The sequence below is a fragment of the Triturus cristatus genome, chromosome 4_2, assembly GCF_964204655.1.
Source record: "Triturus cristatus chromosome 4_2, aTriCri1.1, whole genome shotgun sequence".
Taxonomy (NCBI): domain Eukaryota; kingdom Metazoa; phylum Chordata; class Amphibia; order Caudata; family Salamandridae; genus Triturus; species Triturus cristatus.
This window is the reverse complement of record NC_140586.1, coordinates 938139841-938165896: the sequence shown is the minus strand read 5'-3', so window position 1 is coordinate 938165896 and position 26056 is coordinate 938139841. Positions and strand designations below refer to the sequence as shown.

Genomic DNA, 26056 nt, shown 5'->3' with positions numbered 1-26056 from the left:
CCCACGCGCCTATTTGGCCTGAGCGTCCAGCACACACCCCCAAAAATATTGCAGCATAGTGTTCATTCAAATCCTTTGATGAAATGGCCATACTACAAATCCTATCAACATTTAAACCTTCAAAGCACTTCAGCGATCCGCTTCCTTCAAATCTCTTCATTGAGATTAAAACCTCTCTTCTCCCACTCTGAACCAAAATAGTAAATGATTCATTAATTCAAGGCACTATACCAGACGGCCTCAAGTCTGGACAGATAACCCCCATTCTTAAGAAAACCCATGGCGGAACACACTGATCTAAATAACTTCTGCCCTATCTCTAGCATCCCAACTCTTTCAAAGCTCCTCTATAAATGTGCCCAGACCCAGCTATGCAATCGCATAGAGCAATTCCAACTCTTAAACCAATTCCAATCCGCATTCCTTCAGGGAAGCAGCACTGAATCAGCCCTGACTCTCATCGTTGATGACGTGTTACAAATGCTTGATAAAAATGAATCCTGCCTTTTCAGCGTCCTTGACCTCTCATCAGCATTTGATACGGTCAAACATGACAGCCTCCTTGACTTACTAGAAAGCAGGATGGGGCTTACTTTCAAATGGGGATCTTAAGGAAAATCAAACCTTTCCTCCCCTCGATTACTTCAAGTCAGTTGCTCAAGCCCTGGTTATTAACAGACTGGACTATGGAAATGTAACCCTTTGCGGCCTTCCTAGAACAAAGTTGGCCCCCCTTAATTAAGCTGCAAGGCTTATTACTGGATCTGAATGCAATAACCACATTACACCTTATTTGAAATCACTTAACTGGCTCCCTTACGAGGCACAAATTAATTATTAAATTGCCTGCATGACACACAAAGCCATACACTCCAACACTCGAGGTACTTTGCACAAAAACTGGAGGTGCCTGGTGACTCTAGAACCTCATTCTTTCCACAAGATGGAGAATGCACCAGAACAGTGCACGATGCACATAACACAAAGATAAAGTGTGTTCTGCGACTTTCTCACATGCCCGGCAAGTACACAGCCCATACACAGCTTTTACAAAGGCCCACATGCTAAGCAATGCTTTTCAAATACACACAAAATGCCATAGGCACAGCTCAACAATGTAAAATCAAATTAATTCATGGTGTGAAACCCACCAGCAAATGATCCAAAGCGTGCTGCAGGCCACAAGGGTCTTTACTATCTCAGCTGCGTTACACAGAGTTTGCTTTAACCAAAGTGTTCTTCCTTCGAAAAAGGTGCTATTCATGTGGTATTTGTACAGCCAAACCTAACCAATAAGCAACAGAGCTCCCTATCGGGTCCAAGGCAGGGACAGAGTCAACAAGTGATAGGTGAGGTAGCTGGATAGTGGATTGTTACTGCATTGCGATCGAAGAGCCTGAAACTAACAGCATGTGTGCTGATTCCTCAGCAACTTCTCCTCTATGACAGGTAGAGCGGGTGCAGGCCCAGATCAGACAGAAATAATACATTTATAGCTCAGTAGTATTCTAAGATAAAGAACTGGGTAGTAGGACGCTGGCTTCCAATAACACAGAGCTGAGCACCCCACCTCAGCCATTCTTTAACGATTGTTTGAAGAACAGGGCAACAGGAAGGTGTGTTAAATGCCGACCATAAACCTTTCACCACCTGCACACGGGGACGGCATTGGCTAGATGGAACGCTGTGATCCCGCAACCGCTCAAGTCATGCATGCACGCGCTACAACATATTAGCATTTGTATCTAAAACATAACCATACAACAAAACAGTTGGGTAACACACTCGCAAACACACGCGGAGAGCACCGGGCGGTAACGGATGGATGTACTCGTCTTCTGAGCCTGAGTGTTAAGAATCGGTGTCGTAAACTTACGGACTGTTTTGGACTTCACTGCGATTGCATACTGATAACGCTGAATCACACTGGTTCCGTCATAGTTATAAGACCTCCTGGGTCGGAATTATCACCAGGTTTAAGGTCCGATATATTGACCATACTACGAGAAGCCCTGAAGAAGTCGGGGGTGTGTGTGCCCCATGACGAAACACGTGTTGGCTGGCTGGAATATTCTGAAATACATCATAAAAACCGAAAACTGAATTCACCTGGTCGTCCTGTGGTCCCTCATTACCCAACTGTTTTGTTGTATGGTTATGTTTTAGATACAAATGCTAATATGCCTCAGACACTGAGAATTTAACGTGTGCACAGTCTTGCTTTCTGTTCATACAGTGGGCCATGGCCCACTTATAGAGGGTTTAGGGGTTGTTTCTCCCTCTTCTGTGGCACCGTTACAGATATATTTGGATTGTTACAACAACGTATAAAAGAGAGCGCTCGTAAATAACCTGACATCTTGAAATAATACCCCCATTTTGCTAATACGCGCTACAACATGTTGGAAAGGCTTACTTGAACCCTCGACTCCAATTCACACAGTTTAACTACACACATCACAGTTATCTCTCCCCCCACCGTATCCAGCGCATGTTTCCTGATTCGACACCAGAGTGCCCGCGCTGTAAACTGGCTGATGCCAGCTTCTAACATATGGTGTGGGAGTGCTCACCACTACAGGTGTAATGGCTCGAGGTTACAGCCACCATAGTGGAATTCGCAGACCATACACTGTCACCTACTCCTGAATCCTGCCTTCTAGGCCTCCGCCCTACAGCAAAGGGAGGCAAACACTTACACAAGTTTATAGATCTTGCATACGAACTTTTCAAGCGCCAAATAGAGATGTCTTGGAAAGCAGCCTCTGTGCTGGACACTAAGAGGCAGCTGCATACTCTCCTGCACTGTGCACGAGCAGAGGCCAACACACTACACATGCTACTCACTAGAGGAGTGGGGAGAGTGGGTGGGGTGAACTGGGATATGTATATCCTTAACCTAGAAGCCAAGAACAATATTCAACCACCATGAAGGAACTATGTCCGGGACCCCATAAATGCATAACTTCTGTACAAATGTACCTAAGTATGATGTATATCCTCCTGTCCATGCGATCTCTGTTTCCCTGTAGACGGTGGGGCCGGGAGCCACGCCGGCAGATTACATGGATTAGACATCATGTTGATCTACCCTTATGTGATACCTACAGCCTCCCCCTTACACCTACTTCCTTATAATTTATTGTTTTATTGACGCACTGCCTGTTATTAGGATTGGCATGTTTTGTAGTACTCACCGTCCTCCTCGCCTTGTGATCACCCTTTACCTTAGTAGATCTTGCTCCGACACTGATGTAAATGGCAATGCTGCCCAACCATGATGTGTTTACATATGTCACATATATTATGTCATTGATGCTCCCTGCAACCTGTATCCCTCAATGAGTTTCCTCTTGTTGATGTTTTAAAAGAATAATTAAAAAAAAAAACTTTCACCAGCTGCAATCAAATATTAATAAGATAATGAGATGCAAACATACCTCCATCCTGCACATCCCGGGACTAGACTGCTGGAGAGCGATCAATGGGAAATGAGACAGGTTTGGAGGTGAGCAAAACACTGAAACATTACCTGAAAGAGCAAATTCAAAAAAGAGAGTTAGGAGAAAATAGATGGATATTAGAAATGGCAATAGGGACAAGCAAGAGAAGGAAACACACTCAACATTCTTTGGATAAACACCAGCCCTGAGAATCTTTACAGAGCAAAAATGTTTTAAAAGTTAGTAAAACACTGAAAAAAATACCACAATTTCGAACCCATAGAAACTGAAAACAGAAAAGCCTCTGCATCTTGTTTTTAATGTGAATCATCAGAGAAGAGGACTTGCTGCATGCACGGGAGGATTAACTAAGAGATCTAGTGTGTCATGATGGTGCACCAGGTGCAGTTTTCTGTAGTCATGCATTTCAATCAGTCCTGAATAAATCTTGCTCGACAATGCAAGTGGGAGAGTGGAATTTTCTAGCCCTGGGTTTGTAAGCTTTGAGATTGCTTGAAAGTGCAGGTACAGCTGCAGCTGACCAAATGGACTATGAGCGAATGAAGGAAGCTCTGGTCAGGCGGTTTGGGCTGATTCCAGCTCAGTACATTCAGAGGAAAGTAAGTGAGTGGATGACGTTCCATTTGGTACTTGGATTCACGATGTACTGAGTGAATGAAATGAGCAGGTGAGAGGAATGGAGATCAAAGGTTAACATGCTCTTAACCAGGGGATGGTGAGAGGGAGACTCAAGGAGGAGTTCTCTACGCCAGTTAGGCAATATCTGTCAGAGAAGGGTTCCGAGAAGATTGCACTCTTGCCTGATAATTGGTTAGCTACCAGGATTAACAAAGGACTAGAGCAGCACAGCTTTAAGGCAAAGGGAGGCAGGACGTCTCAACAGACTGGTTCCACACCAGAGGGTTAGGGCCAGGACAATGCCCATGGGAAGGACACAGGAAGAACGGTACTGGGCTCCAAGTCAGTACAAAAGTAAAAGAGAGGAATGTTCTTTCAGACTCAAAGGGATCATTTGCTACAGGTGTCACAATGAGGGGCGTTCAGTGAAGAAAAAATGTCAGGTGAAATAAAGACCTTGTCCCAGCTGCATCCGTGATAGTGAGTGTGTTGACCTTAGGTGACGGGACTCTGTTGCACTCAATCTAGTAGCGATCAACATTTTGGAATGGGCAACAGATGTTCATAGGGACATCCATCCAAAGATCTTGGGGTCTGTTGTTAGGTAGGCCCTGAGAGATACAGGTGCTAACTGGACTATGGTTGAGAGAAGTATACCGAACAGGACAAGATTCTCCATTGTGCCAGTTGGCACAGGCTACCTAGCCAGTGGGGATGACATGGAGTGCGTGGTTGCCCGAGATGAGGCAGAAATTAATGGCAAGTCTTCCGTGGCCAATGAACGGTTGAGCGAGAAGCAAGGTGTAACGATTTGTTTGACCCTGGTTAAGTATCAGGACCAGAAGCCTACTTGTGGATACGTCTACGGTTGCTTGGATAGACAGCTCAAACTTCAACTTTTTATCATTAGATTAGACTGAAGTTGTCTTTGTGAGAGAATCTCTGCAAATGTCTAAAATCTTGAAATAAGAAACCTGCAGCCGCACCTTGTTGTATCTTTCACAAGTGCACTGGAAGATACAACTTCAGCTCACTGGCCTGGCTCTAAAAACAAAATCAGCAACCACAAAAGAATAGAAACAGCTCAAGACTCAAGGAGGAACCGTTGGATTGCTGACACATGGCACATGCAGCAACGCAAGCACCTCTTTGATAGACCACAAGCAATGGGAATAAAATATTGTGACACACTCATTTTCTCAGGAGGAACAACCTCACTTCAGTGTATATGCTTGGATATGAGCTTACAATATGCAGTTTGGCAGATTCTAGTTCTAGTAGTAAATCCTACAGACACAGTTTCCTTTTTAAGAGTTGGAATAATGTCCCTGCAGTGACGACTTCATGTCAATAGCCGAGTTAAATAATGGCCATCTCCCATTCCCATTATTGTTTCATTTGAGGTGTTGAGACATTTGGTGAGAGTTGAAATGCTGAGACTTCTGTAAATGATCAAGAAACCAGTGTGTGTGTAAAGCAGTTGAACTCTGGACACCAATGGCCACATGAAAGTATAACTGAGTCAGTAAGCCTTGGAGGCTTGAAAAGTTACAAAGTACAATAATACTTTGTTAAGTACAGCAGAAGAAGCGTGAAGAAACAAGAGGCTGCAGCATGGTAAGAAAGACCGGTCCTGTGACCTGCTGGAATCAGAGAGATCATCTTTGTGAAAATAAACCTGTAAGGGATATGAGGGCAGGTCAATGAACAGGAGCAGGAAGAAGTCCCGACCAGAACAGCTCAATACACCCAGCAAGACACTCCACCTGGATACTCTCAGGGAGGAACTGTCAGGTACAGGGGCTGTCAGAGGCAGGAGCTGGAGGAAGTACTGTCCAGAACACCTGAAAACACTCTCCAGGACACTCCACCTGGGTGCTCTCAGCAGGAGCGGTCAGATACAGGAGCTTGACAGGCCTTTCCTGGGGGTCATGTGATCAGTCAGTGGTGATGTGGCAGCATTACTGGCAGACACAGTGTTCCGCAGGGACACCAATGCTACATCACTTCAACTGAATAACCAGCTTGCTTCATTTGAGTAAATGACTCTTGAAGTAGTAAGGTCAAGCAGCCAAGGCATGACCTGGCACAGGTTAGAAATCAGACAGAGCGCAACATAGTAAAACACACAATAAGGCCAATGTTCAACCAGAGCTACAACGATAAATAGGGATTGGACTTTCACCTAGAGGTACAAAAGGAGCAGCTAAAATATACAGAAGATGCTGATACCCTCTTGGGGAGAGATGCAAAGCCAAAAACATTTATTATGTTTAGCTGCACGAGCTGAGGTCTCATATAACATTGAGTTGCTAACCCGTAACATACATTGTGAACATCAGCTAAACATTTGTCCTATGTCCAACATTGTGTAGCCATTCTGTCATTTCTTGCTCCTACGTGCTGTTTGCTCACATCCCCTTTCCTTTGCTGATCACAAGAAACACAAGTCTGTGCTCAAGGTCTTCAACCACACATGATGTTTTTCCAGCAACAAATAACCTTGTGCAAGTCTACAAGTAAACCAGACAATTAGTAAATTGCTTATGATTATGTACTCAGCTCTCTTCCTGCAGTATCCAATATGTGCCGTGTGATAACAGACAAATGTGACTAACGGTATGCTCATAGGAATGTTCCATGCTTACATGTAACTTTGCAAAGGTGTTGTGCCCTTTTTATATGCAGATAGCTGTATAAATATCTGCGTGACCCTGTGCCAGGCAAAGAACTCAGAGCGAAGCCATGCGATCGCGTTCTCTCCACTCGAGTGTGTCTCCACTCGAGTGTGTTTACAATAAATGCTGTTGTAATTCCTCGCTCTGTGGTAGAGTCTTATCTGTTTTTAGAGTTCCTGTTTCAGACGGTGGTGGTAACCCAACAATGAGAATATTTTCTCTCTAACAGAGTCCTATGTCCAATGTTAAGCTCAGAGATAGCACTTGGGTGTTCTCAGAAGTCTTTAGGGCACAGCAGCTCCTCCGACGTTTGCAAACTAAACTAGTCAATTGGAAAGTGGAGCCAAATATAAGCTGGACTACTCATGGAATCTGAGTCCCTGCTACTGTGTTTCAAGTTATAAACATTCAAGTGATCCGAGTGAGTTCTATGGCATCAAGCGTCTCAGTGTCCAGTCAGAAAGTCACTGATGGCTCCTCTGATGCCTGATAGCAACCCACAAAAGAACACCTGCCAGGTGTGAATCTTTTGACTCTGTATAATTTTCGGTCACATCCGCGTAGAATACACAGGCACGGTTTGCTTTGTCAGTTTGTAAGTTTACAAACTCCAATTTGAAGCTTTCACAACTTGGAGAAGGTTAGATTTCTCTTCAGCAGATGCCGGGGTATCTCTCCTACTAGGGTGGGAAGGGAAATGGATCACCCACCAAACATGGTGGTGTGTACAAGGGTTTCTCTAAGGGAAACTGGGAAAATGACACTACACACTGGGAAAATGTCAAGTTACTAAAATATTTCCACTACACATCTAGAGGGGTCTGCTTGACAGTCATTCATGCCCTGATGACTTCTAAATATATGAAAATAAGAAAGGTGCGATGGCTGGGATAATTAGCGCACTCTACCACATAAATCTACAATGTTCAAAGTCCTATTCATTCAGTGTCCAAGTATTTTCTGGTGCTCAAGAGAAGGAAGAGCCACCCGTTCTTCCTCGGCTGGAGAGGTCCAAGAATCAACAACAAGAATAATCCAGGCACACAGAGATAGAATTGAGGTTGTGGTTTCAATAGTTCTTTTATTTTTCTTCAAGTTATAAGCCTCAGCAATTGTCCATCGGGTGGTTAGGTATTAAATATGAATATATTGTAGCTTGTGTGCCTATCCAGAATCTATTTGCTATGTTTCACCTGTATCACTCAGAAACAGAGTCTGAGTGATTAACGCATCCATATCTAGCCTATAACATCACTTTGATAACTAGGACACTTGGTATTAAGGGACCAATCACAATACAAAAGACACGGTTTGTCGAATTTCTCAACTATGACACGTGGTGACCCAACCTACATCTCGCCACGCACTAACCAGTGCAACCATGCCATTCATTCCCTAAAAATTACATGGCATGTCTAGGGTCACCTGACCCAGGTTTTGGGATATTCTTTTGAACACAAATACTCCTCCTTAATTGGACTATGACTTTATTGTAGATATTAAGCCCTGATGAAGTCTGCTGTAACAAGAACAGACTGAGACGAAACACGTGTTGGCAAAAGGGTGCATATAACTTGAAGAAAAATAAAAGAAATATTGAAACCACAACCTCAAGTCTAACTATGAGTGCCTGGAGAATTTTTGTTGTTGACTACTAAATATATTCAGTTGAACAGAGATAAAACAGAATTTCACACTGGTTGTAGCTGAAAGGATTAATGTTTTTATTATGTATTTGTAGGTTAAAAATAAGGTAAATTACCAGAAGCCAGCAGTCCCAAAGTAAAATGCAGAAGAAAGATGGGAAAAGGCTTCTCTTGACATTCGCAATACAGAGATATAAGTCTGTGTAACACAAAGACTGGAAATCGGAATTAATCTAGATCTGGGATTATCATCATCTCCAACAGTTTCATCCTCCGTGGAGACAAGGACTTTCACCTCGAGGACCGTAGTGACTCCAACTCAAATGCCCTCCTCAAAAGCCCTGGGAACCTCGACCTTACTCAGCACATCACCAGACCCACCCACACCGCCGGACACTACCTGGACTCTATCTTCTTCACACTAAGCAACATCACAGTCAACAAACCAACGCCTATCACCTGAATTTACCATGCCCTCATGAGGTTCAAGATCACCATCCTGGACCACAAGAGACCCACCACCTTGGGAAGTCATGCCGCTTCTGGAATAACATCTCAGAGAAGGACTGGGCTTCTACCCCCTACACACACTGCCCCAAGCATACCAGCAGCCTAACGGAAGACATCAAGAACTTCAATGAATGGATCACCACCTGCAATGACACCCTGGACCCCCTCAAGCACAGCAAAACTATTCAAGATCACGAACACAGAAGAACTCAGGATGGCGATGGAGTACTGTAAGCAACTGGAAAGCAAGTTGTGAATGAGCCAAGACACCAGTAAGTCTGAAATGCCAAATGAACAGCCCATGCCAACCGCATCTACGCCAACAACAATAGCAGCAAAGAAATCTTCACCATCATCAGAGAATTCATGGTGCCTGCAGCCACCACCAGCAACATCCCCCCCATTACAAGACCCATGCATCAATCTCTGTAAATCCTTTTGGAACAAGATCACATCCATATACGACAACTTCAAACCTCCACCTGACCCATCAACCTCGCAGCCCGTCTTCCAATCTCAGCCAAAGAATGGACCTTGGCTATGTTGAATGCATCACCACAAACAAGGCTGTCACAACCATGAAGACCATCCACTCCGGTGCCTCATTAGACCCACCCCGTCACACTCTAAAAAAGGCCTAAACACTATCAGTGAAGTCCTCTCTCCCATCCTGATCGATTCCATCAATGCAGCCCTCTTCCCAGGTGCCTTGAAAGAGGCAGCTGGTACAGCCCTGCTGAATAAACCCTCCATGGACCTTACCAAACTCTACAACTACTGACCGATCTCCCTCTTACCATACATGGCCAAAGTCCTACAGACCACCCTCAACAGGCGTCTGACCAACTACATCATCAACAACCAGCTTCTGAAAGCCACCATGTGGAAACAGCACACATCGCACCCACCTATGCTATACACATGATCATAGACAGAGCCGAGTGGGGCCTTAATCCTATTGGACCTCTTGGCGGCGTTTCACATGGTATTACACCTCATCCTCATGGACACCTTCGCAAGATGGGACCTGCCTATAATAGGCCTGCTCCTTCCTGACAAAAATAACTCAGACGGTCAACCTGACGTCATAGTCCTTGGAAACCGGAAATCTCATCTGCGACCTCAAGGGTCATCTCTCAGCCGGACCCTCTTCAAAACTTGCATAATCCCACTGGCCAATGTCATCCATACCTAACACATCACCATCCTCTTCTACACCGACGACAACTAATACTGGCCCTCTATGAATAAAACCCACAACACAAGGAACATGCTTACCGCCTGCATGACATGGAAGAAATCCAACTGTTTCAAACTCAACACTGACAAGACAGATGTGTTGATCTTTGGAAACAACACCTGGGAGTCTACCTGATGGCCAGCCACCCCAAGACCTACTCCCACCCCCAGCTTGCACACCAGTAACCTAGGGATCATTATCAACTAAAGCCTGGACATGTCTGCCTAGGCCAACCACGTCACTGATTTCACACACTGAAAATGCTGAAGAAAATCTTCAAATGACTCCCAAGCAACACCAGAAGCCCATTATCCATGCACTCATCACCAGTAGTCTGGACAACGGGAACTCTCTCTATGCAGAAATTAGCCAACAGCTCACGAGAAGGCTGCAAACCACCCAGAATACAGGTGCCAGACTCATCCTCAAACTCTCACTCAGAACACATATCACACCACACCTAAGGGGACTCCACTGGCTCCAGATACATAAGCACCGACAGTTCCAACTACTCACCCACACATTCAAGACACTACATAAAAAAGGCCCTGCTTACATTAACAACCACAACTCCTTCCAACAACACCCTAGGTACCCCCCCCTAGGCCGGACTCATACTCGGACACATCACAGACATACACAGAAACAGATCCGGACGCCACACCTTCTCATACATCGCTCCTAAATCATGGAACGACCTTCCCTCAACACATCAGTGCCTCCTCCTCGCTTCTTGAGTTAAGCAAGAAGCTGAAGACCTGGCTCTTCGAATGACTCTGCCCTGGAGGCTAGACTTCCACACCTGCACAGCTCCAGGACACCTTCCCCGGTGATAGTGCGCTCTGCAAATACACTTAACATAACAAAGCATAGCCTAACTTCTTTCCCCCCATTGTGGAGTCTGCAGTGAAGTAAACAGTAGTGCAGTGTAGAGGTTTCCTCTTCTGCTAGCACTGCATACAGCAAGAGTACAACACAGTGCAATGGCCACAGACTCCCTCATTTATTTAAAATCACTCAGAGTGCCAGTAATAAGTGGTACAGAGTGTGAAAGTTCACACAAAAAGTAAATGCCCCTTGCAGTGTGAGCAAACATCAGCGCAGAGTGCACAGATTTCTTAAGCTCTAAACACCCTCTTACTGTGAGTGATAATCAGTGCACCTTACAGGTCTGTAAATACCCCTTTCAGGGGTGTGTAATTATTTTAAAAATCTGCTTGTTTAAAGGGCAGATTGATACAGGAATCAGCTTGCCCTTTAAAGAGATCCACTTGTCCAACTTACAACCTAAATATTAGCTGGACCATAAGAAACATTTATAGATATTTTTTAATAGTAAAAACATGTCTAGAGTTGGAACAGCTTGAGGGGGTCTTGGGAGCAAAACTGGTGGAGTACTTTTTAATTTAATTTTTATTATGAATTTATTAGTATTGGTACTTGTGATGCAAAGGTAACAGGTCTGTGCAGTCTGAGCATTAACTCACTTGTACAGGACGACAGTTGGAACCTGGGACCCCTTAGCTATCTCACTAGAGTTGAAATTGGTAACCCGCAGGAAAATACATGGATCCCTCCAGTTGATGCATTTACACCGTTTGATCACTTGAATTAAATTCCAGATTCATAGCACTAAAGTTGGTTCAAGTATTGGTACCACTCAACAGAAAATAACACCTATAACTCTTGAAGAATCACATTCACATGGCACTTAAATCTCATTTTTAGCTCACAACATACAATTCAACTTTCTACAATGTATAAATAATGTTAATTCCATTTCTTTTTCTGCTCTTCTTTTTCCCTCCCCTTAAGACCTATTTCTTCCATATTTTCGATGATATCTATTATTTACTTTACCCTTTATGCTGTTCTCTCTCTTCTCTTGCCTCGTCTTGCTTTTTCTGCTCACTCATTTTCTTCTCCCCATCCTGGTGAAGTAACAAGCAGAGCAGAATAACTTCACATAGACTCCTATATCATAGTACACTCCTCATTAACGCATGAAGAGAGAGTGCAGCAACCCTTTGTAGCATTGTTATACAAGTACCGCTGGGTACTTGGGGGAACTCATGTCAGGTTAGGCTGAAGTCTCACTCAAATCTGGCTAATTCTTCAAACTATGGGGAAGAACTAGAACTTCACATGTGACGTTGCTCAGACGTCTGCTGTGTGCTGAGTAGTACCTGACTATTCTGCACAGCGCAGACCTTCTTTTCAGCCAGTGATCTCTGTACAGAGTAGAGGAGAGGAGAGGACAGGACAGGAAGAGTGACTGATAGCCCGCAAACATCTGCCAAGTCAGACACCCTGCAAAGAGACACAGTGCAGACACGCCTCATACCAACACACACATATCCTACAAAATGTAAATGTCCAGTATTTGTAAAGCGCGAACAATTACCCAAGGGTGTGAAGGCGCTGGGTGCTGTCGGGAAGATTAAGCGAGCTATTGCCCAGAGTCACATGTTGCTGGGCTGATCTGCCGCCGGCGATCGAACCGCGAGCCCCTGGGTTCTGGAGTCAGCCATCCTGGCCGCTGCGCCACTCCTCTTCCCTGATAACCCTACCCTGTTAACATGCACACAATCCAACCTACACACACAAACCCTTACAGAGATACATTAAAAACACAGACACATACCTTGCACTACTTGACAGGCCTCCTAAAAGGCACACCCAAGATCTGTGCACACACACACACACACACACACACACAATCCTTGCAGCAGGCTCACAACCTCTGTAGCGGATAATGCCATAAGCCAACCTATGGCACAGGAAACTATTGCAATGACTGAAGCTTTTGCCTAGTCTGAGAGATGGAAATAGGACAAAGGGAGAAAAGGGGCGCGGAGGAGCACGGGTAGCCTTGACGTTCAACTGCATGGGGGGCATGCCTCAACTGCATGGGGGGCATGCCTCTGACATAGGGGCAGGGGTGGCCGAGTCAACAACTGAACAGCGAGAGCAGAGCACAGAGTACGGATTCCTCACAGTGCAATAAGCTCTAATGCAGCATGCACAGATGTGTCGTTGCGGTCTAGTCGTTGCGTCCACGCGATGACGTAGGCGCGCAGCGGGCATTTTGGGGCTCATTAGCGCCGAGTCTGTGCACCGGCAAGACGGCCCCCGGCGCTCTCCCTCGAGTTATAATTAGCCTGTATTAGTGAATAAAGAGAGCCCTGTTATCACCTACATGAGCGTCTCTGCTATCATTGCCCCTGCAGGCTAACCTCCACAAATGGCGACGAGGGCTGGGATCGCCGAACAACGCGAGAAACGCCCATAAGCCTACACAGGAGCACACGTGGCAGCACCAGGAGACAGACAGGTACGCCGAGGGAGAGCGCGGCAGAGGGAAAACCGAGGGGGGTTCGAGCACCGCCCAGGGAAGCACACAAGTCGAACTGCGCAGAGAAACCCCAGAGCCACAGGCAAGAACCCAAGGTCAAGGGGGAAGGCACAGAAGAGGAAGGTGGTGGGAGTGCCGGAATCGCAGGGAGAGCAACCCACGAGACAAGCAGGGGAAGGGAGGACTGTGAACCTCTCAGGCCGCCGCGGGAGGCGCAGGCCCTTACAAGTCACGTTAAGGAGGCGCCCGACACACGACGACCCCAAGCACATACTGGGACAATACGAGCAGTACTGGGGAGACCCTGGCGGATCAGGCTGAGCGGGGCAGCGGCGCTGGAACAGCCGCGCACCAAAGCCCACCACGCCAGCAGAGGCGGAGTGCACCAGGCAGCCCAAGAGAAGAAGACGAGTCGCCGGAGAGAAGAGCGGTAATGTGTGCCCAACCGTCCCCCCTAATAACGCCAATTCCATTCCTGCCCAAACCGGGAGAACCGTCGATGAAATGGGAGGATTGGAGGGAAAATTTTGTGGAAATTTAGTTCGTAACTGAACATTATCTGCGCCATCTTGTCTCTCCCCAAGCGCCACACGCAGAAAACGCGCGACGGCCATTTTAGGCACCATGACCTCATTGCCGATCGCCAGCACGTCCCTCTGGCGCTGCGAACATCCCCCCGCGCGCTGACCACCCCCGCTCTCTCATACATGGGCTATAAACTCTCTCCTTCTGCGCGACCCTGCCATGGAACCACATCCCGCACCTGACCGACACCTTCTTTCATCCCATACATGGTCACACATCCCTTTGATAACCCCCTTCCTCTGCGCCCGATTGTCCGAACCGATCCCAGGCCATCACCTAGCCCTGCGGATGCAGTTTATTGCCCCTATTGTAAGGGAAACACCCCACATCAAAGGGATTACAGTAGACCAAGGCCCCCCACCCCCCTGAGACCCGACCAGTCGCACACACCCCCGGGAATTGGCGGAATGTCCAGCTGTGTGATAGCCATCTCCTACTGTGGGTGGGGTGGGGACTTCTACTGTAGCTATGTGTGGGAGCGGATCTGAGCCGGGAATTCTGAGGATGTTCTTTCATGTATCAAAGCGATCTCAAGAATGTGCCATGTATGATAAACCTGCAATAAAGTCATAAACGTGTGTATAAGAGACCAGGTCTCAGAGATGCAGAGAGGACACCTCGTGACGATACCTTGCTGTCTGATCTGATGTGTTCTACTCCGACGGAATAAAACTTTGTTTCCTGCCTTCCAGTCTCCGGCGCCTGCCTCTTTGTTGGTTAATTTTCGAAAGGTATAAGAGGCGATTACCGCCGGGCAATACTTGAAAGGTTATCGACTGCAACTGCCGCTACCATTTAACAGTTGGCGTCCCAAGCGTGGGGCCCATCAGCGACACGTGGATCCAGTGGGAGAGGTCCCGACGACAGAGTGAACGACTGCAATGATCGGAAAGAGCTCCTGCCCGATAGACCCTCGTCTGGCAGCCGATCATCCGAACTTCACTGGTTCCGAGCAGACCTCTCTCGAGTGATCTACGGTCCTGACTGGGAACCATCAGGAGTGCCGCGGCAATAACGGAGAGTAGAGGACGATCGGGCGCTGGAGGCGGAAGACGAGAAAACTGTCCACACGGTCCGGGTAAGGTCGTGAAATACGACGAATTGCTAAATGATTGACTAATTGATTGAAAATACTAGTATTGCTTATTGATTGTTCTTTTTGAGGTATTCGCTGCCTACATACGGGGAAGAGTAGAAATACTCTCTCTTCCTTTGCAGATAGTGAAGGGTAGGTAGCGCGGACTTTTGTCCCCCATTGTAACCCGTCGTGCTTATCTCTTTTCTCACCATTGATTGATTGATTGTCCGAACACTAGTTGTTCGATATTGGTTCTTTGGAGGTATTCTCTGCTTGCAAATAACGTGGAATAGAGATATTCTGTCTAGTCTTTGCAAGCAGTGAAAAGATAGGTAGTGCAGACTTTTGTCCCCGTTGTAACCCGTCATGCCTATCTTCTCCCCACTGATTGGTAGTTGGTTCTGCCCAGACCGCTTATTAGAGGTGAACCATCCGGCTCCACTGGAAGGCACCCCTAATAAGGACATGTTCACTAAATATGGACTAGTCGCCGTAGCTTATAGCAAGCTATGGCATAAATATACAAAAAAGGACCCCGAGAGTCAGTGGCCACTGATGGGATCCTTCGATGATCATAAAATAGAAGCACTAGAAATAGCTCTACGTAGTAATAAAACAACGCCTACTATGCTTGACAGTATCAGCATGTGGCGCAAAGAAGCAACGCAACGGAAAAAGAGGGAAGAAGTAAAAGCAGAAAAGGAATTACGAAAGGCAGCTCACCTTGCCGCTAGAAAGTTAGAGGAAGAGATAAAGGAGACAAAAGAAGCTAAACTAAAACAAGAGTCTGAAACATCAGGCCAGTGCCCTGTTAGGACCTCCTCTACGCTCTACCCTGAGTTACCTTCCAAGCAACGAGCGAATGACGAATTGCTATTAGGTCCCCCGATCATCTACATGCCCCCTCCATACGCTCCCTCCCAACCTGTAGTACAGCACCCGCAACCCCCAAACGCAAGTGAAAGCAGTACCAGGGCCTCGGTCCTCACGGCCTCCGCGCCAGCCGAGCCTCTTGTACTGAACACAACGTTAGCAATAACGTTAGATGACCCTGAGATGAGAAAGAAAGATTCCGCCAGAATGAATCGACTAACAAAGGATGAACGAGCCAGAATCGATAAGTTAGTAAGGACACTAGTAGAACGAAAAGAAAGTGAGGAATATGTGACAGACATGTATAACTCGTATGCCGACAACCGCAGACGACACTTTGTCGTACGACTTTGTTATCACACCCTGAATGCCTATGAGGATAGGTACCAAGATAGAGGTCCCGAAGGCTTAGCGACCTTGTATAGGAAGGTAGACATTGGGGAGGAGGGAGAGGGCGATGTGACAAACCTCTTCACTCGTACACTCGAAGTCTTCCGGCATCTTAAAGAACACAGACAGACAACCAAAGCAGAGACCCCCATAGCGACTGAACCCCAGGCAGGAAAGGCTGATACCATGATGCCCATCAAAGAAGCCGCCCCCTACTGGGTCCCCCCACGAGGTCAGGGAACACACGACGACATCAACCACCAAGATGCGAAGGGAAGGGTTGTATATAACTGGGTCTACCAGCCATGGGACCGACAAGACATCTTGACCTTTAGAAAAACCCTACCCGACTTAAGAAAGAACCCGACGGCCTTCTACACCGAACTAGGTACGGCCTTAGGTTCAACCATAATGACCTTAGCGGATATCGATTTGTTCTTCGGGTTATGTCTGCCGGCTGATGCGTGGAAGCAAATCCGGAAAGTCGACCACGCTGAGCCGTTCGGATATACCTGGGTACAACTCGATACCATAGATAAGCAGCGAGAACCTGGACAAAAACCCCTAAAAGCCATATTGGAACTCCCAGACAAGATTGTACAGAAATTGAAGACTCTAATCCCAGAAAGAAAGGTAGATTGGTCAATAGAGACGGCTTGTCGCCAGAAACCCCAGGAGGATGTGTCTGAATACTTCTCTCGATTCGAGACAGTGTTTTCCGATTATAGTGGCCAGGACATGACCACTGCAACCGGACATCACCTCTTTGTCCAGAATTATGTGAAGGGTCTGTCACAAGAAGTCTCCCAGAAGCTACAGACCAGCGAGAGTAGTTGGGCAGCCTCCAAACCTGCAGCTATCCTCCAGATGGCCCAATACTACGAACATCAAAAGAATGAGAACGATAGGGCGTCCGAGAGAAAGAAAAAGGAACTGAAGGAGAGGGTAATGATAGCACAGTTGCAAGGGGTGACCATAGGAAGGGAGCCCCCTAAAGGAAATTACCAACCAACCGCCCCTAGAAAGCTACCCCCTAGAGACCATACACCTGCACCCTACACTGGACGAAGAGACTTAGACGGGAACCAATGTGCGTTCTGTAGAGGGTTCGGACACTGGAAATCCCAGTGCCCGGTCCTTCTGGAAATGAACAAAAATAGAGACACCAGAGACATAGCATATGACCCCAGAAGTAGAGGACAGGGGCGAGGGTACACGAACGACGCCACCAACGACAGGCCAGGCAGACCAAACACCTTTGATCGCCCCCGACAGAACCAGTGCCAGCAGTCCGACTACGAAAACACCCATGACTTTGCATAGGACCGCCAGGGGCAAGGGAGGGATCCAGTCGAACTCCGTGTTGACCAGCAAGGTCCTTACGTCACTGCTAAGGTCTTGGGCACAAAGTCTCCATTTCTGGTAGATACTGGGGCGACACGTAGTGCGTTATCTAAACGACTGATTCCTAGGGCACCCTTGTCTGGCTCACACGTAACCTCAATAGGCTTTGATGGAACGCCCTCCACTAACCCCTTGTCAGCACCAATCTCCTTTGACTTAGAAGATAACACCACTGACACGACATTCCTGCTCTCCTCCAACACCCCCGATGCTATTATGGGACTTGATTTGCTAAAACATTTCCGAGCTACCATCAGATGTTCCCCAGACGGAGTGTTAGTCATTCTGCACGATAACCAGGATCTGTTCAGGTCTTGTCTCACACGACGTATGTTCTCCATAACCAATGCTGACTTGTCCCTACTCGACACGTTACCCTCACACCTGTGGGCAAAAACCGACTCGGACGTAGGACGCATGGTGATCGACCCCGTACACATAACTGTCCGACCGGATGCGGTGCTCCTAAAACTTCCACAGTATCGGATATCGCCAGAAGGCGAGAAGGCATTGGTGGAAATCATCCAGTCCCTAGTCGATGCAGGAGTGGTAGAAGAAGTAGTCAGTAATGTTTGCAACAGCCCTATCCTACCCATTGTAAAGAAGCAAGGCGAGGGAGATGAGAAAGCATACCGCTTCATTGTTGACTTGCGAGAGGTTAGCAAAGTAGTCATACCTCAGTACCCCGTGGTCTCGGACATCACCACCATCCTCACCCTGATTCCGTCCACTGCCACCACCTTTACCGTTATTGATCTCAAGAACACATTCTTTTCCATCCCCATCCACCCAGACAGCCGCTACCTGTTCGGCTTCACCTTAAAAGCCCGTTCATACAGATTCTGTAGGGCACGCCAAGGCTACACTGAGAGCCCCAGCATTTATAGCCAAGCCCTCAAGAGACAACTAGATGCAGTCCAACTACCAGATGGAGTGGTGTTAATACAGTACGTCGATGACATTCTTTTGGCGGCCGACACCACTCCACTTGCAGTCACAGCCACCATTCACCTCCTCCACTTCCTCGCGGAGAACGGTCACAAGGTCTCCAGGAAGAAGTTACAATTCTGCCAACCCCAAGTGACATACCTAGGCCACCTCCTATCCAAAGACGGGAGGAAACTTACACCTGACCGAATTCAGACCATCCTAGAAACCCCTGTCCCCAAAACTCAGAAGCAAGTGCGGTCCCTGGTCGGCCTCACCTCCTTCTGTCGACAGTGGTTGCCAAACTTCAGCCTTATTGTAAAACCTCTGCTTTCCCTGCTAGCTAAAGACGCCCCCTTCCCCCTCCCCTGGACACCCGAATGCCAGTCCTCCTTCAAAGAATTGCGAAATGCCCTTTGTTCAGCACCAGTCCTAGGAACCCCAGACTACACTAAACCTTTCTCCCTCTACACCCACGAAAGGGAGGGATGCGCGTTGTCTGTCCTAACCCAGTCCATAGGTCCTAAACAACGCCCTTGTGCCTACTTCTCTGCCACTCTTGACCCTGTAGCCAGAGCTTTGCCCGCCTGTCTTCGAGCAGTAGCCGCCGCTGCTGTCTCTATCCGGCAAAGTGAGGGGATCGTGCTCTCGAACCCCCTCACTGTGTTAGTACCCCATGCGGTTGACACCCTCCTGAACCAGACCAAGACTCAACACCTGACTAGCGCACGACTGACTGGTTATGAACTGACTCTGCTTGCACCCCACATCACATTGAAACGATGCACCACTCTGAATCCAGCTACTCTGCTACCTCTCCCTGACACTGACCCCAATGCGTCCCCTATACATGACTGCGTGACCCTCACCGACGAACAGACTAAGAGTAGGGTTGACCTCCGAGATACTGCCTTCCCGGACCCTGACGGAGAACTGTGGGTAGATGGCTCATGCATCAAGCTCCCCGATGGCACCACCTCAGCTGCCTATGCAGTCACCACAGCCCGAACAGTTGTTGAGACAGCCCGCATCACACAGCGATCCGCGCAGGCGGCTGAACTGATTGCTCTCACACGAGCATGCATCCTAGCAGCAGGGACAACTGCAAACATTTACACAGACAGTCAGTACGCCTTCGGGGTAGTTCACCACTTTGGGCTCCTATGGAAGGAGAGGGGATTCTTGACCTGTCATGGCACACCCATCCTACATGGAGATCTAGTCTCCGCTTTGACCGAAGCAGTCCTCCTCCCCACACGGCTGGCTGTGATCAAATGCCAGGCACACAAGAAGGTGACAGACATTATAGGACAGGGAAATGCTCTAGCTGACATTACTGCCCGAACCACAGCCGAGAATATGTCCACGACCCGCATGTATGTGACCAGGTCACAAACTGAGAAATGGAAGGATGCTAGGGAAACGATTAGGGACATCCAATTAGCCAGCTCACCACACAAATTGATTGAATGGGCACCGGTGGGATTGAAGGACGATGACGGTTGCTGGCGAACTAAAGACACGAACAAATGGTTGCTACCTGACTCATTCCTGATTCCCATGCTGACCATGACACACTCCCCCACGCACATAGGGTCTGCCCCCATGATCGAACTCATCTCCAAGGTTTGGCACAACGACAAGATCTCAGACTCAGCCAAACGCCTGGTCCAACAATGCCTGGTATGCCTCCAACACAACCCTGGTAAAGGAACTGCTGTACCCCGGGGAGGGTTTGGGGTTCCTAATCATCCCTTTGAGGTCCTACAGATGGACTACATCCAGTTAGAAAGGTGCCAAAGCTTGAAGTACGTACTTTTCGTTGTGTGTGCTTTCAGCAACTGGGTAGAAGTCTACCCGACCCGCGACAACACTGCTATGACTACCGCAAAGGTATTGCTGAAAGAATTCTTCCCCCGTTACGGCCTTTGTCGAATTTTGTGGAGCGACAACGGCCCCCACTTTGTAGCCGAAGTTATCCAACTCATCTTAAAGGGGTTGGGTGTAAAACAAAAGTTCCATGCGGTCTTCCATCCCCAATCTGCAGGCTTGGTTGAGCGACATAATGCCACATTGAAGCTCAAAATAGCCAAAATAGTTGCCACCACAGGACTGAAATGGCCAGACGCTCTCCCGCTAGCATTGCTATCAATGCGTTCCACCCCCACCAAACACCACTTAACCCCCTACGAGGTCGTCTTCGGGCGGCCCATGAACCTTTGGACCGCACCAAAACCAACATCCATTCACGACGTCCCGGACGTCCTCATGTCTGACTATTTGTACAACCTAACTAAAACGTTGTCTGTTATCCATCAGCAGGTGCTGCAAGCCATTCCCGATGCTTCCAGGGGCCCCGGACACGATATCCAACCCGGAGATTACGTCCTAGTGCGTAATTTCCAGCGTGCAAAGAGTCTGGAGCCCCGGTGGACGGGCCCCCTGCAAGTCCTGATCACCACCCGAACAGCTCTTCGAGTGGAGGGGAAGCGCAATTGGCTGCATGCACATCATTGCAAAAAGGTATCACCGACCCTGACGACAACCGACAACATCGCCGGCCAAGAAGAACTCCTGGACGAAGGCCGACCATCCCTGAGCTGCTACCCGGATACAAAGACACTTGAATTAATGAAATATCCCGATCCAACTGTGCCATCCAAAGAAGGGTATAACCTGCGACGAAAGGAGGGAACTTCGGCTAAGCAGACCACGAACTAAGTTGAAATCTCGAACCGGTAGCCTAATCACCTCAAAGGCCTCCAGAAGAGAAATTAAACAAAGTCTGTGTTTCTGCCCGCTACCGAGTCCCTTGAAGGTGATGGAAGCGCCCGACATGAAGATGATGGAAGCAACCGGACGTCCGAATATCCACTACAAAAACCCAAAGACTGACAAAATGCACAGCTCAAAGACTATTGCACTTTTTATTACCCTCCTCTTTTGCCTTCTCCTCATGGTCACCTTCTGGATCGTGGAAGAGAGCGCACCCGCCCATAAGACATTGCTGACCACCGTTCAACCAACCACCATGAAAGAACACCATCTGGTCTCACTTTCACCCCAACTCCGAGAAAGGCGCAAGGAGTTCTGGAATAACTCTTTCGTGCAGTTGCTCCACCAACACAATCTTGCCGCCAATGCCACTAACTGCTGGATCTGTGGATTGCTACCACATGCCACTGGACACTCTATCCCTTTCATCCCTTCACCTTTCTCTGTCCATGGCTCCTGCCTCGCGTGGCTAATCCTCCTGCAAGAAAGCTATAAGGACAATGCCACTTCCGGCAAAACTGTGTCACACTTCTACCATGGGTTCTGGCTGAACAAGACTGGAAAAACTTCTGCTCCCTTCTGTCCTCTGAGATCAAACACTTCCTTTCACATGGACATCCCTGCCAAAGAACGAGTTGAAATGCAGGTGTTCAACAACCCAGCCAGGCCCACCTTCTCTTACTTCCGGAAACGAACGGCCGCCACCCTAACAGTGGCCCTATCCGTCATCAACATCACTGGTCTGGTGTGCCTCGAAGGCCTAGGAACACAGCCGGTAGGCCACAGTTCCTGTCTCATCACCCGAACATTGGACTCAGTTGACCCACCCTCCTTTGTTACCTCCCCAAATATGTACTTCGTCTGTGGTACTAAGGCCTACACCTGGCTTCCGAAAGGTTGGGGAGGCACCTGCTACATCGCTTTTATCCTTCCTCCAACATATGTGGCTCCAGCAAACCATGACCGGCAGAAACGTTCAAAGGACATTGTACAAGCCGACTCCACTGGAGCACAGTTCATGGATGCAGTAAAGGGACTTGTTCCACTGTGGGGTCCACTGGCAAACAGCCGTGCCATCCGGCACCTAACCCAGGCAGTCGAAGCCACAATGAACATTACAGCCGGCATCCTCACCAACAACACCGCTGAGCTTCAGGCCGTCCGCCTGGTAGCTCTTCAGAACCGCCTCGTTCTAGACGTGGTTCTGGCTGATCGTGGAGGAGCATGCCGCATCATTGGGTCCAGCTGTTGTACCTACGTACCGGATAACTCACCCTCAGTCTACAAGGCGATTGAACAGATCCACAGACTTTCCGCAGAGGTTCATCAGGAGCAAGAAGGATGGTCGCTTGGGAGTTGGTTTTGGGACACTATTAAAAGTTGGGGGTGGAGGTTGTTTACGTTTATCCTAATGCCGATTGTGGTACTGTGTGGATGCTGCCTGGGGATTCAATGCTTGCCACCTCTATGTTCACTTTTCACGAACTGCATCTGCCCTAAGACTCTGAACTTTGAAGCAGAACGAATGAAAGCCCTGTATGAAATAGAAGTACGAGGTATTATGGGGATAGATCCGAACTAAACTAGCTGGCGAGATATGTTAAAAGGGAGGACTGTGGAAATTTAGTTCGTAACTGAACATTATCTGCGCCATCTTGTCTCTCCCCAAGCACCACACGCAGAAAACGCGCGACGGCCATTTTAGGCACCATGACCTCATTGCCGATCGCCAGCACGTCCCTCTGGCGCTGCGAACATCCCCCCGCGCGCTGACCACCCCCGCTCTCTCATACATGGGCTATAAACTCTCTCCTTCTGCGCGACCCTGCCATGGAACCACATCCCGCGCCTGACCGACACCTTCTTTCATCCCATACATGGTCACACATCTCTTTGATAACCCCCTTCTTCTGCACCCGATTGTCCGAACCGATCCCAGGCCATCACCTAGCCCTGCGGATGCAGTTTATTGCCACTATTGTAAGGGAAACACCCCACATCAAAGGGATTACAGTAGACCAAGGCCCCCTACCCCCCTGAGACCCGACCAGTCGCACACACCCCCGGGAATTGGCGGAATGTCCAGCTGTGTGATAGCCATCTCCTACTGTGGGTGGGGTGGGGACTTCTACTGTAGCTATGTGTGGGAGCGGATCTGAGCCGGGAATTCTGAGGATGTTCTTTCATGTATCAAAGCGATCTCAAGAATGTGCCATGTATGATAAACCTGCAATAAAGTCATAAACATGTGTATAAGAGACCAGGTCTCAGAGATGCAGAGAGAGCACCTCGTGACGATACCTTGCTGTCTGATCTGATGTGTTCTACTCCGACGGAATAAAACTTTGTTTCCTGCCTTCCAGTCTCCGGCGCCTGCCTCTTTGTTGGTTAATTTTCGAAAGGTATAAGAGGCGATTACCGCCGGGCAATGCTTGAAAGGTTATCGACTGCAACTGCCGCTACCATTTAACAACTTCATGAATTACATAGAAGCCCTGGAGGACGAAGCGGGGGAAGCATTCCCCAGCAAAAGGAAAAGAAGGATCCTGTTGCACAACCTGGGCCCGGAGGGAATCAGGGTGTTTCAGAACATTGCCCCCACGCCGCGGCAAGCAGCGGACGATGATGTCTTCCAACACGCGATAGACGACTTAAACAAGCACTACAGACCAGCGGTATGCACCTCTATTGATAGATACAACTTCCAGCAAAGGAAACAAGCGGAAGGAGAGCCAATAGATGAATACGTGGCGGCATTGAGGAAGTTGGCCATCACCTGCAAGTTCGGCACGTTGCACGACGAATTTATAAAAGACCAAATTGTCATGCACCCCACCAACTCGGCAATACAAGATAAATTGTGGGTCAATGGCGATGCGACGTTAAAGGAAGTGAAAGCCATGGTGAAGAAGGCGGAGCTATCGAAGAGATGCGCGGAAGCGGCACAGAAGGAAGCCACCCCGAAACCCATGGTGAACAAAGTCACAGAGTCTGAACCACCGGAGAGAGGCAAAGGAGCAATGGGAGACACGAGGACACAGGCCAAGTGGTCACTCAGGCTGCCTCAGGGGAAGAAACCAGTCACGGAAAGCAAGGGCATGTGCTACAGATGCGGCAGCAGGTCGCACCCAGCACACGACAAGCGCTGTCCGGCGTTTAAGGCTAAATGCTTGTTCTGTGGACTAGTTGGACACTACGAGAAAGTGTGTCGCCGCAAGCTGAAGACAAGAGCAGTCAAATACGTCGCACAAGAGGTGGAGGAAGACGATGGGAATGAAGACGATGATGACAGCGTGCTATGCATAGACGAACACGTGATGGGGATAAACTGCAGCCGATCGAAGAAACCGCAGTGTGACCTGGAGATTGGAGGGGTACAAATTCAGATGGTAGCCGACTCCGGTTCCCCCTTTACCATCATACAACGCAGCGTCTGGGAAGAACAGTTTAAGGACCACATTGGAGACCACCGGGAGCCCCCAGACATCCGCCCCGTCACCTTTACTGGAGAACCCATCCCAATGGTGGGATACCGGCTCCTGGAGTTTAAATTTAAGGAACGGCACGCCAGTTGCAAGCTGTACGTTGCGGAGAAAGGTCCATCGGTCCTAGGTTGGGTAGACCAAGGCGACCTTGGTATACAGTTGAACCCAAGCGGCACCACTCAAGTCTTAATGACCAGTGACGAACAACGACCGGAAGTGGGGAGGCTCAAAGCAGAATTTCCCAACGTATTTGGTGGCAAAGTAGGAAGACTGACAAAATTCACGCACAGGATCGAGCTCAGAGGGGATGCCCGACCGGTATGTCATAAAGTGAGGAACATCCCCCTGGCAGTCCGAGACCAAGTGCAACAGGAGCTCCACAGACTGGAAGAAAACGGCATCATAGAACCGATCACTAGTGCAGAGTGGTTGGCCCCGTTGGTGGTCGCCATGAAGCCGAACGGAAAAATAAGATTGTGTGTGGACTTGAGGGAGCTGAACAAAAACATCATCGTTGTAAGGTTCCCCTTGCCACGGATAGATGAGATGCTGGCCAACACCAAAGGAATAAAGTGGTTTTCGACAATCGATCTCACGTCAGCCTACCACCAGATTGCGCTGCACCACTCCAGTAAGAAGCTGAAGTCCTTTATAACCCCCTTTGGGTGCTACCAATTCCACCGAATGCTGTTTGGGCTAGCATCGGCAGCAGCCGTATTCCAGAAGCTAATGCAAAGTCTATTCCGCAAGATCAAGGGGGTGCAACACTTCCAAAATGACATCCTGATCATGGGGAAGGACAAGGCGGACCACGACACCAAGCTGTCCACCGTCCTCCATGTGTTGGAACGCAATGGACTCACAGCGGAGTGGGAGAAGTGCCGGTTTGGGATGACGTCAGTGACGTACCTGGGGCATGTGATCAGCGACCAGGGGATCACCCCCAAGCAGTCCAATGCCAAGGCGATATGTGATGCTCCGCCACCCAAGTCGAAGGAAGACGCAAGATCATTCCTAGGCATGGCGGA

The 26056-nt window shown here is 48.4% G+C and overlaps 1 protein-coding gene across 2 annotated transcripts in view; it reads right to left on the bottom strand.

The window, feature by feature from the left end:
- LOC146838979 (uncharacterized) overlaps positions 1-26056 on the bottom strand; it is a 196277-nt gene that overhangs the window by 7570 nt on the left and 162651 nt on the right. Inside the window, exon 2 of one of the 2 annotated variants that reach the window (XM_085603013.1) lies at positions 3441-3532. The exons of the other annotated variant lie outside the window; for it this stretch is intronic. The gene's annotated coding sequence lies outside the window, so the exon portion shown is untranslated. The remainder of the gene's footprint in view (positions 1-3440; positions 3533-26056) is intronic. 2 annotated transcript variants of the gene reach the window in all.